The sequence below is a fragment of the Ictalurus punctatus genome, chromosome 11, assembly GCF_001660625.3.
Source record: "Ictalurus punctatus breed USDA103 chromosome 11, Coco_2.0, whole genome shotgun sequence".
Classification (NCBI taxonomy): Eukaryota; Metazoa; Chordata; class Actinopteri; order Siluriformes; family Ictaluridae; genus Ictalurus; species Ictalurus punctatus.
In genome coordinates, this window is record NC_030426.2 from 3,038,617 (window position 1) to 3,058,126 (window position 19,510).

A 19,510-nucleotide genomic window follows, 5' to 3' on the forward strand; every position below is an offset into this window, starting at 1 on the left:
TATTTCCCTCATTAAAATGCAAATCAATTTATAACATTTTTGACGTGCGTTTTTCTGGATTTTTTTGTTGTTATTCTGTCTCTCACTGTTCAAATAAATCTACCATTAAAATTATAGACTGATCATTTCTTTGTCAGTGGGCAAACGTACAAAATCAGCAGGGGATCAAATACTTTTTTCCCTCACTGTATCAGTGAGTATCAGGTATTAACCGTAATGTCTAAACATGCAGGTACAACAGGCCCGGATTAAAGCAGCGTCTCAAACAGCATGTCTTTTGATCATGCTCCAAAAATATTATTACTTTCTTTTCTATAGGTCAGTGAACATTATGGTAAAATCTTCAACTTTGTGTCATTAAATTTGATTCCTTAAATTTGTGAAATGGTTCATAACTGCTCTCCAAATAGCACTAAAGGATGAAAGCATTATCTGATCAAATCTCATTTGGCCTGGAGACCAGAGGGAATTTATTTCAGACTCAAATTGCATTTGAGTTGCATGTTCATTGACTCACAATTCAACTAGGACTCAAGACTGAAGACTTGTGAAATTTTGGCCTGAATTAAAACCTAAACAAACAAACAAACAAATAAATAAATAAACCCCCTGAATAAATTAGGACCAAAATAGCACAGTAAATACAGTTCCCTTTCAAAGGGAACTCCCCGTTGTGTTTAGCATAATACTATGGGAGCGCCCTTGCGCGCGCGACGGACATCTGAAGTTTGTGTAAAATCATGCCTCTATTTATAGGCCTGCCATGATCGGGTGAAATGGCAATTAAGTGTGTCACGTGAATGTATATATATATATATATATATATATATATATATATATATATATATATATATATATATATATATATATATGATTCCTTTGATCCGCACCGTCAGCCTTATTATCTTCAGCGAGACTGCATGTCGGTTGTTTGTGTAACAAAATGACACTTCCTTTCTCCTCTATATTTTCTAAAAATCTCTGAACTTTTCTATCCCTTTTTAAAAGATAAGAAAAGAAAAAGAAAAAATGAGCTACAGAGAATTCAGAAAGTGTGTTACACCTTGCTCCCGTTTCATCACGGGAGAAGACGCACATGCTTTCTGTGTGAAGTGTTTAGGGAAGGAGCATGGGATGGCAGCCCTTGGGGTTCTGCCTGTCAGCATCGTGAACGTTTTACGATTATGCAGCTCGCTCTGTTCTTGTCCGAAGGGAGATGGGTTTCAGAGCCTCACGTATCTGGATCGGCCGATGCCGAGGCAGCCAGCCGACTCCAGTCCTGGGGATCTCGTATGGATTTGGAAGAGGAGCCAGAGACGAGCGCTGCTCTATCTGTTGCTCTGTCTTCTGGGTCCGGCTCTCAGTCTGACTTTGGAGCTTGCATTACGACACTTCCTTCCCCTATGGAAAGCCAAAACACCATCGCTGCCTCCGAGGAGTCAGTAGAGGGTGCCACTGCAGCAAAAACTCAGAGCAGATCTCAAGGTGAGGTGATTAGTTGAAAAGCTGAACATAGACTGGCCCGGGCAAGAGGAAGTGGCTCGTAGCAGGCTGGATGAGCGCTTCCTTTCCAGTGAAAATAAATATGAATCTCAATCACACCGCAGAAAACTCCCCTTTTTTCCAGAAGTGCATGATGAGATATCACGCTTCTGGGGAAAACCATACACTAGTCGTGTTTATAACCCCATGACGTCTGATTACTCAGCCGTCATGGGGAGTGAGCAGCACGGCTATTTAGCGATGCCGAAGGTGGAGGAGGCACTTGCGAGCCAACTCTCTCCAGCAATGGCAGGTAAAAGGCCACCTCGTTGTTGGTGGGTCAAGCCTATGCGGCAGTGGGTCTTGCTTGTGGGTCACTGCATATAATGGCAGTGTTGCAGGCCTACCAAGCAGACCTGCTGAGTGAGCTCAATGCTGGGGAGGGAATTGGGCTGGAGGCAGTGGCAGAGCTGCGCCGCGCCACAGATTTGTGTCTCCAGGCGACCAAGCAAACGACCTGTCATATCGGCCGTTCAATGGGTAGCTTGATTGTGGCAGAGAGGCACCTATGGCTCAACCTCTCGGGGTGGGGGACAAAGAAAGGTCTCCTTGCTGGACGCCCCCTTTAAACCTTCTGGCCTGTTTTGTGGCGCGGGTAATGCCATCACCGACAGGTTTCGTGAGGCAAAACAACAAACGGCAGCATTAAGCAAGTTCCTTCCCCATTGCACGTTCAGAGCTCAACCCCCCCGGTTCAGAGGTGTGCTCACCACAGTAGTCAGCACAGAGCAGAGCTCAACATTAGTGCAGGAAGTAAGATCCCTTTTGGACAAAGGGGCCATAGAACATGTGCCCCGTTCCCTGTGGAAGCCAGGATTTTACAGCCGTTATTTCCTGGTCCGCAAAAAAGATGGGAGCATGCCGCCAATTTTAGATCTGCATCATCTGAACCGTACTCTTCGGACATACAGGTTCAAGATGCTGACGCTCAAACTTATTGTGCCACAGATTTCGTTCAAGGACTGGTTTATGACAACAGATCTGAAAGATGCATATTTCCATATAGGAATATCGACAAGTCACAGGAAGTTCCTGAGGTTCGCGTTTGGAGACAATGCATACCAATATCGGGTTCTTCCCTTCGGGTTAGCTTTATCCCCTTGCACCTTCACAAAGTGGATGGGTGTCATTCTGACTCCCTTGCAACTCCAGAGCATCCGTGTACTAAACTACCTGGATGACTGGTTAGTTCTAGCACGATCCAGGGAACTGGTGCTTCAACATCGGGATGTTTTTCTCGCCCACATGCGGAGCTTGGGGTTCAGGTTGAACCTCAAGAAAAGTATGCTTTCTCCAGTGCAGAGGACAACTTTTCTAGGGGTTATATGGGCTTCTACTACGATTAGGTTGTTTCTATCCCCAACATGCATAGGATCGATCCTATCAACATTGAGCAAGAGAAAGTTGGGTCTGGGCATTCTCTGCAGTCTCTCTGAGAGACTGTTGGGCCTTATGGCAGCAGCAGCCAATGTCATACCATTGGGCCTATTGCACATGAGACCGTTTCAGTGGTGGCTGAAAAGCCGGGGGTTTCATCCTCGGCTTCATGAGCACGTAGCCTACGTGCTTCACGAGCACATAGGCTTCGCCACATGTCACTGATTACTAGTAATCAGTAATTAGTAATTAGTAATCAGTGACACGCGGGGGTTTCATCCGAGGATGAAACCTCTGAGAGTAATCAGTGACACGCGGGGGTTTCATCCGAGGATGAAACCTCTGAGAGTAATCAGTGACACGTGGGGGTTTCATCCGAGGATGAAACCTTTGAGAGTAATCAGTGACATGTGGCGAAGCCTACATGCTTTGAGTATTTGGTGGTGTCCCCAGTTTCTAGCCTTGGGTCACACTCTAGGAGTGTCTACTTATTGGAAGACAGTAATGACAGATGCTTCCCTCACGGGTTGGGGCATCTTAGATGGCTGTCCAGCTCATGGTCTTTGGAGCGGCTGTCATCTGGAGCGGCATATAAATCGCCTAGAGATGTGGGCTGTATTCCTAGCACTGAAGTTCTTTCTTCCTCAGTTAAGAGGTCACCATGTGTTAGTTGTGACAGACAATACAGTGGTGGTCTCATACATCAACCACCAGGGAGGGTTACGTTCACACCCCCTGTTCAGGCAGGCACAACTAATCCTTCTCTGGGCAAAGGGAACGTTCTTGTCAGTGAGTGCAATGTACATTCCGGGCAGCTGGAATGTGAGGGCAGGCATCCTGTCGAGGCAGGGGCTTTGCCCTTAGAGTCAGTCTCTGAGAAGCTTCTGACTCTAAATGTAGCTCTTAAGATGGCCCTGACATCGTTCAAGGGAGTAGGAGATCTACAAGCTCTCTATGTTGCCCCTTCCTGCCGTGACTTTGCCCCTGGATTAGCCAAGGCCTTCCTGTATCCTCGGCCGGATTACATTCCTGAAGTGCCTACATTGGCTGCCACCCTGTGGTGTGGCAGGCTTTCTGCCCTCATCCATTCCTCACACCAGAACAAGAGAGGATGCACCTGCTGTGTCCAGTAAGGGCTCTCTGTATTTACGTCCACCGTTCTGGCCAGTGGCATAAGTTGGAGCAGCTGCTGGTCTGCTTTGGCAGCGACAGTAGAGGTGATGCTGTGTCAAAGCAGCACATCTCTAATTGGATAGTGAAAGCAATCTCTATTGCTTATGAGGCGCAGGGTCGCGCTATGTCTCTGGCATAAGGGCTCTTTCCACTAGGGCGGTCGCCTCCTCGAAGGCTTTGTCTAAAGGGGTATCCTTACAACATGTGTGTGCTGCAGTGAGGTGGTCTATGCCACACACTTTCATTCGGTATTACACTTTGGCCTTATGGGCCAGCTCAAATATGGCTCATATATGGTTCCCACTCCCTTGCTTCCACAAACCAAAGCAGCAATTGTTCCAACTCACGTCACTGGCCGGAGCAGTGCATATAAGTACAGAGAGCCCTCACTGGACACAGTAGGTGCAATCTTCCTCTTTCCAGTGTAAGGAACAGAGGAAGGGAGTAAGCCTGCAAAACTTTTGGCTGGGCAGCAGACTTAGGCACTTGACTGTATGTCTTGACGGGTTAATGTGAGCTCCACTTTTCCTTTTTTTTCTTTAAACCTGGAAATGAATCATTGGATCTGGAGGAAAGATGGATCGATGGAGCAGCTCTCAGCTCCGATTCCACCTCCAGATACATACGGGACCCTAAGTGCTGAGGTTCCGAAACCCATCTCATTTCGGCTGAGAAGCGAGAGAGCCAGATGCATAATTGTCTTGTAGCACAGTCCACCCCCATACACTTCACACAGAATGTGTCCCCGTAACACTTCCGGAACTCTCTCTGACTCATACTTTTCTTTTTTTTTCAAAGGGACAGAAACATAGAGATACTTTTTTGAAAAAATAGAGAGGAAGTGAAAAGTTTTTAGGAGCATTCACACAAACAGGCAACATGGTTTACAGGCATCTCGTCAGGCACCTCGTCAGGCACCAACATCAGGCGACGTGCAAAATATACCCTTGACAGGATGTATATATATATATATATATATATATATATATATATATATATATATATATATATATATATATATATATATATATATATAGTGCATCCGGAAAGTATTCACTGCTCTTCACTTTTTCCACGTTTTGTTATGTTACAGCCTTATTCCAAAAAGGATTAAATTCATTATTTTACTCAAAATTCTACAAACAATACCCCATAATGACAACGTGAAAGAAGTTTGTATGAAATCTTTGCAAATTTATTAAAAATAAAAAACAAAAAAGCACGTTTACATAAGTATTCATAGCCTTTGCTCAATACTTTGTTGAAGCACCTTTGACACCAATTACAGCCTCAAGTCTTTTTGAGAATGATGCTACAAGCTTGGCACACCAATTTTTGGGCAGTTTCTCCCATTCTTCTTTGCAGGACCTCTCAAGCTCCATCAGGTTGGATGGGGAGTGTCGGTGCACAGCCATTTTCAGATCTCTCCAGAGATGTTCAATTGGGTTCAAGTCTGGGCTCTCGCTGGGCCACTCAAGGACATTCACAGAGTTGTCCTGTAGCCACTCCTTTGTTATCTTGGCTGTGTGCTTAGGGTCTTTATCCTGTTGGAAGATAAACCTTCGCCCCTGTCTGAGGTCCAGAGTGCTCTGGAGCAGGTTTTCATCAAGGAAGTCTTTGTACATTGCCGCATTCATTGCTGCCACTGAAAAACATCCCCACAGCATGATGCTGCCACCACCATGCTTCACAGTAGGGGTGGTATTGGCCAGGTGATGAGTGGTGCCTGGTTTCTTCCAGATGTTTGCCATTCAGGGCAAAGAGTTCAATCTTTGTTCAATCTTTGGTCTGAGTCCTTCAGGTGCTTTTTGGCAAACTCCAGGCTGTCATGTGCCTTTTACTGAGGAGTGGCCACTCTACCATACAGGCCTGATTGGTGGAGTACTGCAAAGATGGTTGTTCTTCTGGAAGGTTCTCCTCTCTCCACAGAGACACGCTGGAGCTCTGTCAGAGTGACCATCGGGTTTTTGGTCACCTCCCCGACTAAGGCCCTTCTCCCCGGATCGCTCAATTTGGCCGGGCGGCCAGCTCTAGGAAGAGTCCTGCTGGTTCCAGACTTCTTCCATTTACGGATGATGGAGGCCACTGTGCTAATTGGGACCTTCAATACTGCAGAAATGTTTCTGTACCCTTCCCCAGATCTGTGCCTCGATACAATCCTGTCTTGGAGGTCTCCAGACAATTCCTTGGACTTCATGGCTTGGTTTGTGCTCTGACATGCATTGTTAACTGTGGGACCTTATATAGACAGGTGTGTGCCTTTCCAAATCATGTCCAAGCAACGTAATTTACCACAGGTGGACTCCAATCAAGTTGTAGAAACATCTCAAGGATGATGAGTGGAAACAGGATGCACCTGAGCTCAATTTTGAGTGTCATGGCAAAGACTGTGAATACTTATGTAAATGTGCTTTTTTTTGTTTTTTATTTTTAATAAATTTGCAAAGATTTCAAACAAACTTCTTTCATGTTGTCATTATGGGGTATTGTTTGTAGAATTTTGAGTAAAATAATGAGTTTAATCCAGTTTGGAATAAGGCTGTAACATAACAAAATGTGGGAAAAGTGAAGTGCTGTGAATACTTTCCGGATACACTGTATATATATATATATATATATATATATATATATATATATATATATATATATATATATATATATATACAGTTAGTATAGTTTTAACTTATATATAAAACTTAAAAAAAAAAAAAAAGCTATATATATTTATTTATATATTTTAAACTTAAAAAAGCACAATGGAATTTTGTAATTTGAGTCTCTTTTTGAATTTCTTTTTCTTACATCTTTGTAAATAGGAAAGTGAATTTTCATCCATATATAAGATAGTAAAATGAGATAAGGAAAACAACAACAGAAAAGGAGTGGCTTTTCAAGGCATGTCCCCTTTTGGGGAAATTTTATTTGGTTTTACATTGAATCAAGTGGAACATCACTATCTATGCAGTACAGGCATCAAGTATCATCTTAATAGGAACATCATATTGCTTTATCTTTGGCACTGCCATTCATATTCACTATCATGACCCTGTGTGACAGCCTGTTGCCTGGGCAACTCCCCTTGATACCTCTGGAATTCAAATATCATAAATAGCATTCCAACCCCCCTCCCACCAAGTGAAGCATGCTTTAATATTTTGCTAGGAAAACAAACCAAATATCACATAAGTTGGAAATGTCAACCTAAATCCCACTATATGATTTAATCACTGAAAAACCAGCAGTGGAATAGGAGTGTAAATGGTAGTTGGTCTACAATTAATATCAGTAGATGACTTTTCCACTGCCTGAGATGAAAAAGTACATTGTTCCACATAGTTATTGATTATGAGGGTCTCTCTTACTGGTTAAAATAACAACAAGGTATTAGATATTAAATATTTTTTAAAAACATGTGCTAAAATGCTTAAATGTCTCTGGAAAGGACAACAGACATGTTCTGGTCTTGTAATTGTGAATTCACTGTTTCAATTAAACATATTTCATTGTAATGTTTTTGATAAGTTTCTGAACATACCCCCCTCTCTGTGAACACCACCTCTCTGGTTCCTGGTTCCTGTCTTGGCACCTGTTTTCTCTTTGTTTCTCTGTTTACTCAGGTACAGACAGATAAAACCCCTCACAATTTGTGCATTCCTTTGTCTCCCCAAATACCATTTGCACACATTTACATACCTTCCTGAATAACATTTGCCTGAGCTTGGTGCGGGAATTGTGTACCGAGGGGAGGGCACCATCTTTCTTGTGTATTTTCGCTTTCTCTCTTCTTAATAATCGTAACCCGGAGATTCTCTATTTCCAAATCCTAACAGTTTTCTGGGGGCTGGTCCCAGGATATCGATTCTCAAATCCTAACAGTTTTCTGGAGGCTCATCCTGGGATATCGATTCTAAAATCCTAACAGTTTTTCCACACATGCAATGATGTTCTGATCATGCAGATTACTGACTGTTTAGTTATGCCCTAGTACCCTAGAATAGACTTGTCTTCTCAGACAATGTGAAAAAAACAAAATAAAACACAAAATCTATTTTTAAAGGGCAAGCTGTCTAGATTCATCTTACATATCCTGGATCATGGCTGACTCAATGTACTGTTATTTAATATTTATATAATGGATACACAAAACTGGACAGCTGAATATTGGATAAATGTTGGCTGGTCTTTTTCCAATCTTCAACTGTCCAGTTTTGGTGAAGCTGTGTCACCCATTTTGATGTTTAATGTGAACATTAACTAAAAATCTTGTTTTGTATGTGCATGATTTAATGCAAGGAGCTGCTGCCACATGATTGGCTGATCAGATAAATGCAGGGGTACAGGTGTTAATATTGAAGTGGTTCTATGCTGTACTCAGCTATATTCTGTAGAGCACCTCTCTTTTGACACTAAAAAGCTATGCAAAATGTAATGCTAAACTTAACTTGTTTAAGCATCTGTTAATAATATACACTACAATGACTGCTATTCATAACAATGTCACAGAAAAAAAGTCCTGTCTATGAAGTGGCTTCAAAAGCAGTCCCTCCATTGAGACTGCTCTGCTTTCCATCACTGAAGCCTTACGACTAGCAAGATCAACGTCAAGATCATCTGTCCTCATCCTGCTAAACCTCACTGCTGCTTTCGACTCTGCTTTGTGAATCATCAGATCCTCCTGTCAACTCTCTCTGGCCTAGGCATCACCAGAATGGCTCTGCACTGGGTGGAATCATAACTCACAGGCAGATCCTTCAAGGTATTGTGGAGGGGAGGGGCTTCTGAAACTCAGCAACTCACAACTGGTGTTCCTCAGGGATCAGTTCTGGGTCCACTGCTCTTTTCTATATATACTACATCTCTGGGGCCTGTGATTGGGTCTCATGGCTTCTCATATCATTGCTATGCTGATGACACCCAGCTCTATTTGTCCTTCCAGCCTGATGATCCATCTGTCACTACACAAATCTCTGCATGCCTGTCTGACATCTCAAACTGGATGAGGGAACACAACCTTAAGCTCAACTTGGCAAAAACTGAGCTTCTCGTCATCCCAGCCTGCCCCCAATCAACCACAACCTCACTGTACAGCTCGGCTCAACCACACTCAAGCCAACCAGGACAGCCAGGAATGTTGGGGTGACTTTTGATGACAGCTTGACCTTCACAGACCACATTTCAACAATTGCACAATCCTGTAGTGTCATTCTGTATAGCATCAAGAAAATCAGACCCTATCTCACCAAACAGGCTACACAGCTACAAATCCAGGTTCTTGTCATCTCAAAACTGGACTACAGCAAGGCACTACTCTAGGGCCTCCCAGCCAGCTCCATCAAACCCCTTCAAATGATTCAGAATGCAGCAGCACGCCTCGTCTTCAACCAGCCCAAAATAACCCATGTCATACCCCTCTTCATCTCCCTCCACTGGCTTCCTGTAGCTGCCCGTATCAAATTCAAGGTCTTGATAGTCACATACATGACCTTGTCTGGAACAGCACCCCCCTACCTCAACACACTCCTTGAGGTTTATGTTCTCTCACGCAATCTGCGATCGGTTAACGATCAACTCTTAGTAAGGCCTTCTAAGCGTGGCTCAAGGTCCCTTTCCAGAACCTTCAAACTAACCATGCCTCAGTGGTGGAATGAGCTTCCAACCTCAAACCAGACAGCAGAATCTGTCGGTATTTTTTTTAAAAAAACAGCTAAAGACCCACCTCTTGCATCAGCACTTAACTAACCCCTAACATGCCAACCCGACATTATTAAAAAACAAAACAAAACAAATAAAACTTATATATATATATATATATATATATATATATATATATATATATATATATATATATATATATAGAGAGAGAGAGAGAGAGAGAGAGAGAGAGAGAGAGAGAAAGATGCACTCATGTATTGGCCAATAATCTGTATCAGCCGATAAAGGCTATTTTTCACGCTAACGGCTATAACAGGAGGTGTTTAAGAGTTCAGTCAATGTTAATATGAATTAACAACATTATGTAAGTTAAGAAATCTTACTTTAATCTTCAGAACTTAGTAAATGTGTTCATTTTAATTAGAGTAATGTGTTTTCTGTTTATGAGACCAGTTCTCATTTGTAAGTCACTTTGGATAAAGCATCTGCTAAATGTAAATTTAAGTCTCATGTAAATATTTCTAAATCAAATCCAATGATTGGATACTTGTGCTTATTTTCAAAAAGAGTTCAAAAACAAATATAATTAAAGAATTCAGAATTACCTATATTTCTGCATAAATATGACCTAAAACATCATCAGATTTTCACAAATGTCCTACAAGTAGATAAGAAGAACCAAATGAAACAAATGAGGAAAAATATTATGCTAGGTCATTTAATTATTGTGAAAAATGATCCAATATTGCATATCTGCGAGTGGCAAAAGTATATGAACCTTTGCGTTCAGTATCTGGTGTGACCCCCTTGTGCAGCAATAACTGCAACTAAAGGTTTCCAGTAACTGTTGATCAGTCCTGCACATCATCTTGGATTAATTTAAGCCCATTCCTCAGTACAGAACAGCTTCAACTCTGAGATGTTGATGGGTTTCCTCACATGAACTGGTTGCTTCAGATCCTTCCATGAAATTTCTATTGGATTAAGGTCTGGACTTTGATTTGGCCATTCCAAAACATTAACTTTATTCTTATTTAACCATTGTTTGGTAGAACAACATGTGTGCTTAGGGTAATTGTCTTGCTGCATGACCCACTTTCTCATGATATTCAGTTCATGGACAGATGTCCATTAGCACCACTGTGTGTACCAAATTCTAAAATGATACACTATAGTGCCACCATCAGGGCGACCATGGTCAGATCATTTGCTTGAGTAGTGGGGTGGATGCTGCATCTTTCACGAAATTGCTCTTCTTTATGGTCTCTACTATTGATAAATAAGAAAAGAAAACAGTAGATATAGGTGTACTGTGTTGCGCATTGCATCAAAAGATGATGTTTTTCTTTTCTCATAGGTTTCTAAAGATATTGTGATGGAATCACTCTTCCTTAATAAAATAATGATGGTGATGCATTTCAGTGAAAAGCTTGCTTGACATGTCAGACAATTTCTGAGTAATTATTAGCAAGCTGGTGGTCTCAAGGGAAAGAAGGTGCTGTGCATACATAGGATAGACTTGTGATCAATACAGGCTATCTAGGGGCCTTGGTTACAATTTAAGCCGCATGCTAATTAAACGAAAATAAACTGAAAATCAATAAGAATGATGTTGAGTATATTTGCTCTCTGTTTTGGCTCCATAACATGATGTTTAATTGGCAGTCAAAAGTGTAAAGCACGGCGGAATAACAAAGCAACACTTGCACATTACAATTCCGAGCTGAGTGACAGGCCATCATTCAACTAGACTTTCACACCACTCCAGTGTCATCAGACATCATAGACATCAGACTTCTCAGTTCCTGCACTGCTGTGGGTGACAGCCATCAGACATGGCCTCTGGCCCCCACCGCTATGATATTTATAAAGTGACAAGTCAAACTAAAATAATTTGTATATAATGTCAGAGGTTCCCACCGAGCCCTTGCATCATTTTTACATGAGATGCTGGTTTGGCTATAATTGCATTTATATTTTACTGAAGTATATATTGATCTCAGACCTTAATTGCTTGTTTTGATCAAGAGCCTATATATGGTATTTTTAGGTTTTTATGATCATTGTGTTGATAGGTCACTGCATGACTCAGTGAGCAGCTCATCTTTATGAGCAATTCTGTGAATCATACAGATGATCTCATAATGACATCCATTAGACTGAACTAGATTGAGAAACTGCTGTCTGATTTAGACATTCCTGCAAGACCCATCCTCCATTACTGTCTGTCTTCTTTTCTTGTGTTGTTTCTAGATAATAGCATTCAGTGTGTCTCTATTCAGACAGAGGACTTTAAAAACGTTTATATTTAATGCCCTTCTTTGGAAATTATAAAAAGTGCATGACACTTTTATGAAGAAGGATTAGTGCTAAACTATATCATTTAGGTCATCCACACATATTAATAGTGTCATTAAAGTAAGACATAAATAGTATGATGGGTTAAAAAAAGTATTTTATTGGGAAATATATATTATATATATATATATATATATTGCTATAATACTGTATGTACTGCTTTTAAATTAAAGTATTCTAAAAATATCAAACAACACCAGAGGCTTAGTGGAGGCTTAGTGGCTTATAATAGGTTATACAAATGGCAGAATGATCATCTGTGGATATCTGGAAGGAGGAACTGAAATACAAAGGTTTTCTTAATGTTCATTTTGTTTTCCTCCCCCACCTACTGCTGCAACTGCTTTGCAGCACCCAGTGGTTGCTATGGAAATAGAAGCTATGGGGCATGTAGGAAGTTCATTAACTATCAAATGGCATATCATTAGATATTGTCCCACATGCAGGCCCGAGAATGAATGACAGCTTTTGTTCATTTATATTTTGGTGCAGACTCCTGCCTTATTTAAATCATAGATTTATTTAGATTGTTCTTATTGGCCCAATGAACACTCATGCAAATGCTCTATGTATGTGGCCTGACGGCATAAAGCTATTTATAAGATGCATAGCACCTTTTAAGCACTTAAATAAAGCTATTGCAAAATTTAACTCAATAAACTTGGTGGGCCACATCTGTTTGTTTCCAGGCTGGACATAGGAGGCAAAGCAGGGTCAGGAAATAGCCTCACAAAAGACAGTCTGATAAATCTGTCATGCCTGACAAAGGGGCTCTGGTGCTCGAAAATGCCTGCTTGTGTGCACAAAGTGCTCAGTGTTGTATAAAATCTGCATTGCGCCCTGTCTCAATAATGGCATTGCAAGCATGAGTCTTAAAGTGGAAAATTGTTCTTAGTGCCAATGCTTCACATTAAAGAAACACTGGTAAATAGTACTAGGCAGGTTTTTTTTTTTTTTTTTTTTTTTTTTGCCAGAAGGTTGAGTTAAACAGTGTAATTGTTTAGCATCTGCCAGGATAATGAATACAGAAGGCTATATATTCCAGGACAGTTTCCTTCAGAATTAGTGGCATATTCCTATTTGCTTGTTTCTTGTTAAGTACCAGTGGCAAAGTTGCCACCAGGGTGGTTTCCTTCTAGTGGAACTAGTGGAGGCCATACATATAACAACTCAAACACAAGGGATTGTAACACATGGTGGTACCCCTTACTGGACAGTAAGAGACAGTGCACATAATACCATCATACCATCTTCCAATACCATCATTTATTGAAAATGAGAATCACATTATCATGATTCCAAGTGTTGATACAGCTTCCTATTATGGATGAAAACCCCTCATCTCTTGATGTTCTGTACTGTATTGAGGATGAGAATCAAATGTGGATATCACCACTGAGGACAAGAACTGCTCAGGGTGCTAATATTGTACATTGTTGATATTGTTCATTATTCCTAAAGGTTTTGTTATTGATACCCTTGAGAATGAGAATTACTCACTGTTCTCATACTGATCACTACTGAATATAAGAATCACTCAACATTCTGATACTGCTCTCTCTTGGGCAAGAAGGCACATGAGAGAGAGATAGTTTGTATATATTGTAACCGTAGTTTTGACAGGTATAGGTCAAAGGTCAAAAAGATACACATTCTAACTCTCTATATCTAGATCAAAGGTCATGATCATAAAAATATGAATAGTTATGTTAAATCTGGATCACATCCATTCGTGACCATACATGGTGCTGCCATGTGTGTTTTTCCGCCCCACACGTTGCGCACACCTGGTACATCTTTTCACATAGAATATGAAACTCTCTGTGGTAGGACATAAAAATATATATAGTTTTGTTAAATCTGGTTCACATCCAAATCGTGACCATACCTGGTACGACCATGTGTTCCCCCCACCCCACCCCACCCCACACAGACACAAGTTGCATACTCATGTTTTTCTAACACTCTGTGGTAGGACATCGACCATGTGTTCCCCCACCCCACCCCACCCCACCCCACACAGACACAAGTTGCATACTCATGTTTTTCCTCTTCACATAGAATATGAAGCTCTCTGTGGTAGGTCATAAGAATATATATAGTTTTGTTAAATCTGGTTCACATCCAAATCGTGACCATACCTGGTACGACCATGTGTTCCCCCCACCCCACCCCACCCCACACAGACACAAGTTGCATACTCATGTTTTTCTAACACTCTGTGGTAGGACATCGACCATGTGTTCCCCCACCCCACCCCACCCCACACAGACACAAGTTGCATACTCATGTTTTTCCTCTTCACATAGAATATGAAGCTCTCTGTGGTAGGTCATAAGAATATATATAGTTTTGTTAAATCTGGTTCACATCCAAATCGTGACCATACCTGGTATGACCATGTGTTCCCCCCACCCCACCCCACACAGACACAAGTTGCATACTCATGTTTTTCCTCTTCACATAGAATATGAAGCTCTCTGTGGTAGGTCATAAAAATATATATAGTTTTGTTAAATCTGGTTCACATCCAAATCGTGACCATACCTGGTACAGCCATGTGTATCCCACATCCAAACAAAAATATCACACACACACACCCACACCCACACACCCACACACACACACACACACACACACACACAAACACACACGTGCATGTACAGACAAACGCATGCATACGAACCTGCTTATAAAAGTCGAGCATCCCTCTAGGCTTTATAATACTCTGTACTTAGAACAACGTGTGCGATCTTACAACATGGCTGATGTTTGTCCTAACGCGCCGAAAAAAGCTCACCCTTTTTTGGGAAGAATAGAAAAAATGTTAGAACATGAAAAGATTCAATATTGGGTAATGTCAAACGGATGTACAGCCGGGTTTTTTTTTCGATGCAGAAAAAGGAACCGTTTTGCTTTTCAAGTTCTCGGTCCCGGGAACACACGATCTTTTCCTTTCACGTAGAATATGAAGCACTCCGAGTCAGGCCTAGGTCAAAAGGTCAACAACGTAAAACCCCCGTTCTGATGCATTCCCGAGCACAAACACACACCCCCCCACACACACACACACTCGAATGCATACAAACCTGTTTATAAAGTCGAGCACTTCGAAAGTTTTAACATCGGAAAAGGTTCGACCGAATTTCCAGAGTCAGTTCTTCACTACTTCGAAAGTTTGAACATCGGCAAAGTTCAACAGAATTTCCAGACCCCATGGATTTCTCAGCAGGTAAAAATTTGTATTTTAATCAATTAATAGTTAAATATAAATTGAAATACAATGTTTATGTAATTATCCAGTAGGCAATGATATTGATATAAACTTAGAACTAATCATTCTGAGTACAAAAATCATCATACTTATCTGGTCATTATGTAATCTGGTACGATACTTTATCTAAATTGTAAATATTCATTACATTTATATTACAGTGCAAGACCGAGTTAAGCTCATCTGTTTCTAGTGTATAGGTAATTAAAATTTGTCTCTTAGATCTATGTAGTGATCTAAAATGAGAATGTTAAGTTATTAAAAGTATGTTTTACTGTTTTATAGACAGCTTGGTGATTATTTCTGATGATGAGATTCCCGAAACAACCACTCAGGACCTTTTGAATCTGAGTTCCACACGTAAGTCACAACATAAAATTGTGAATGTTTCATGCTGTAAAAGTCTTTCATACATGAATATAACATTGTTTGTATCATATTCAGAATTTGAGGGAAACGTGTCTAACAGTGATTACGACGGAGATATTTCAGGTGAGTTGTAGTATATTTACCTTCTATTTACACAGCACAAAAAAATAAAAAAATAAATAAATAAAATAAATAAAAGCTCTTTCACATGTTCTGTGACTTATAGATACGAGTGCTGCAATAGAAGACCCAGAGGAAATCATCTCGGAAACCGACATTCAACAAGACATCGAACTACAACAGATCTGCGCAGTGTGGCGTGAATTCTTCGAAGCAAAGACTGATTTATTGGAAAACTTTGGACAGATTGATTATACACTTGAATCTGATCGAGGTACAGATTTGATCCCTTTACTGTACAGCACGCTTGAAAATGTGAATAGATGTCTCTCAGTGAGCATAAAGTTGATTAGAAAATTGTATGATAGATATGGCGCAGAAACGACTGAAATGCAGTTCGGATATGGAGATTAAAAAAAAGAGAACTGAAAATTCTCCATTATCGCATGATTTCTTTTATGACGGAAACCAGAGTTTTTCAAATGATTCGCACACACCCCTGAACCCATATTTAACTGAAGCGATCAACAGGCTGAACGAAAGTTTAATACCGTCACACCAAGTCGTTAGTGAGAGACCTAATCAGAGTCCAAATCACGTCGTATCAAACACAACGGTAACGCCGAATGATATATTTTCTGAATTAAATCAATGTCTGTTAGAGTTACATAATAACCTAAATGAACACGGTCATTCAGTACAAATAAACCCTGATCTAATCGATGCAGTCAATCAGTTGAATGAAAATTTAAGATCGTCAGAACAGAACAATACTCAAAATGAAAACCCCAGACGAATTTCCAGTCAAACTGTATCAAGTACGCCGGTCACGTCGCACGACATATTTTTCGAATTAAATCAATGTCTGTTAGAGTTACAAAATAACCTAATCGAACAAAGAGAATCTTTGCAGATAAATCCATGTTTAATAGACGTGGTGAATCAAATCAATGAAAATATGTCATTACCTCCCGTTCAGAATATCGTCTCGACTCCAGAAAACGCTCAGGAACCTAATCCGTTATCTTCTCATGATATGATACACGAACTTAATCAAAGTCTTATGAGGATAAATGACGGTCTTGTTAGCTTAATCGAAAACCCTGACAATATTGCACAAAATTCGGAAAACGATAATGAACGCAACCGACCAATGGAAAACATACAATCACCTAATACCCAAGATTCTCAAATGGAAAACACACATTCGCCCGATACCCAAGATTCTCAGATGGAAAACTCGCCCGATATCCAAGTAGAGCAAGAGGGTGATGGATTAGATCCTAATATTAGAATAATTAATCGGGAAAGATTCAACAACACTGAGATTAGGAGAAGAGTGAATTTTTCTTCTATCGCGAACGTTGACAGCTTTGCAGATTTTTATAATTATGTTTTAGAGATTTTAAACAGCGCGATTGAAATCGCTAACAATTTAATTTCTGCCAAGGATGTAGTCACCGTTGAAATTAGAGGTGATACGATCAATGTTTCATCACGCGTTCAATTAGACAATGGTGTCATCGATTTAGGTTCTTTTCTGACCATGCTCGAAAATGCAATTCAGAGTAAACGTGAAATTTTTACCGATAATACCCTTGAAATAGTCGTCCAAATCGTTCGACCACCTCGGGGTGGTGGAATTAGAAGGAAAATAGGCCATATATTAAAAACAGAAACCCTGCAGAAGAAAATGCAGCATCTATACATTTTTCACAACAGAGACAACATGTGCTTCGCCTTGTGTGTTAGCCAACTTTTGAATCGTGAAAAAAATGATTTTGAAACCGAACAAATCGCTAGAAAATTACAACACGATGTGGGATTATCCGTAAACACCGCTGTCAGCTTCGCTGACGTACCGAGATTTGAGAGACATTTGAATTGCAAAATCGTAATCGTACACTGTTCTGCTAGCAAAGCCGGATACTCTTTCTTTCAAACTAGCAAGACTCCCCACGAAAAAACCATTTACTTGTTTTTACATGACAACCACTATTACGGGGTTAAAAGTATCAACGGACTTTTAGGAACGAGTCATGTTTGTCATTTCTGCCATTCGGGGTTTGACGTTTTATGGAAGCATAAATGCGCTTATAGCTGCAACGTTTGTCACGACCCCGATTGTTACAAACACCCTAAGAATGTTACTAAATGTCCAGAGTGTCAGAGACTGTGTAGCTCCCAATACTGTTTCGAGAGGCATAAAGCAAAGATTCAATCGCACAAAGGCGAATATTCTATGTGTGAAACGGGATTCTACTGCGATAAATGTAAACGTGTGATAAGGGATAAACCTTCTAATCGAGAGAATCATGTATGTGCCCATTCGAAATGCATACTCTGTGGCCAAAAACTCGATGAGGATATCGAGCATAGATGTTTTATACAGAGGGCCAGGAAAGAAAGCGAAAATACGGATTATGTGTTTTACGATTTCGAGACTAGGCAGGAAACAGGAACACATGTAGCTAATTTCATATGCTGTATTGATTTTAAGGGTGAGGAGTGGGTGGCTGAAGGGGATGATTGCGTCAGTGCCTTCTTTAAAAAGTTTCGGTGTAATGCATACCACGAATACAAGTTTATAGCCCATAACGCTAGAGGGTTCGATTCATACCTTTTGTTAAACCATTTAGTGAAAGAAGGAATCACACCCGAAATCATAGCACAAGGCGGTAAAATTTTGTGTTTCATCGATACCGCGTTTCGTCAGTCCTACATTGATAGTCTATCGTTCTTACCCATGAAATTGAGTAGCATCCCAAAAGCCATGGGTTTTTCGGAAAGCAAGAAATGCTATTTTCCCCATTTCTGGAACACCGTAGAACATCAGGATTACGTAGGGCCGTATCCTGACCCTAAGTTTTACGGTGTAGATGGCATGATGCCTAAGGATAGAGAAGAATTCTTTAAGTGGTACAGAACGGTTTCTGACAAAGTCTTTGATTTCAAGAAAGAGATGGCGGAATACTGTGTGAACGATGTAGAAATTTTGAGAAAGGGTTGTATAGCTTTCAGACAAGAAATTCTGGATAGTACAAAGGTCGATCCTTTTAAATGCATAACGATCGCATCAGTGTGCATGAAAATCTTTAGAACCAACTTCCTGCGTAAAGACACTTTAGCTATTCCGCCTCTTGATAATTACATCACCACTCAGAAATCTTTCTCAACACCATCCATACAATGGCTCGAATATGTTTCAAAAACGCAAAACCTACCCATTCGCCACGCGTTGAACGAAGGTGAAGTCAGGTTCGGTACTTATTACGTAGATGGTTACTGTGAGGAAGGGGAAAACCGTAAGGTTTTTGAGTTTCTTGGGTGTTTTTATCACGGCTGTGAAAAGTGTTTTCCCTCAATGACCCCGCATCCTCTTACCAAATCAAACGCAACCTTCGGAGATATCCGTCAAAAATCGATGGAGAGAATTAAGAATTTGCAAGACACTCTCAATTTGCAAGTCACTCTGATGTGGGAACACGAGTGGAATGAAATGAAGAAAAACGACAATCTCGTGCAAAATTTTCTAAAAGACTTTGACTTTCCTGAGCGTTTAAACCCTCGAGATGCTCTTTACGGAGGTCGAACAAACGCGTTAAACTTGCATTATGTAGCTCAACCCGGTGAGAGAATCGATTA

General features: G+C 40.6%; 1 long non-coding RNA gene across 1 annotated transcript; it reads left to right on the forward strand.

Moving 5' to 3' along the window:
- The first annotated feature begins 15,342 nt into the window (after positions 1 to 15,342).
- Positions 15,343 to 16,147, forward strand: LOC128634020 (uncharacterized). Its single transcript, XR_008397212.1, has 3 exons — positions 15,343 to 15,736; positions 15,821 to 15,868; positions 15,972 to 16,147. It is a non-coding gene; the product is annotated as an uncharacterized LOC128634020 (long non-coding RNA).
- The last annotated feature ends 3,363 nt before the right edge of the window (positions 16,148 to 19,510 follow it).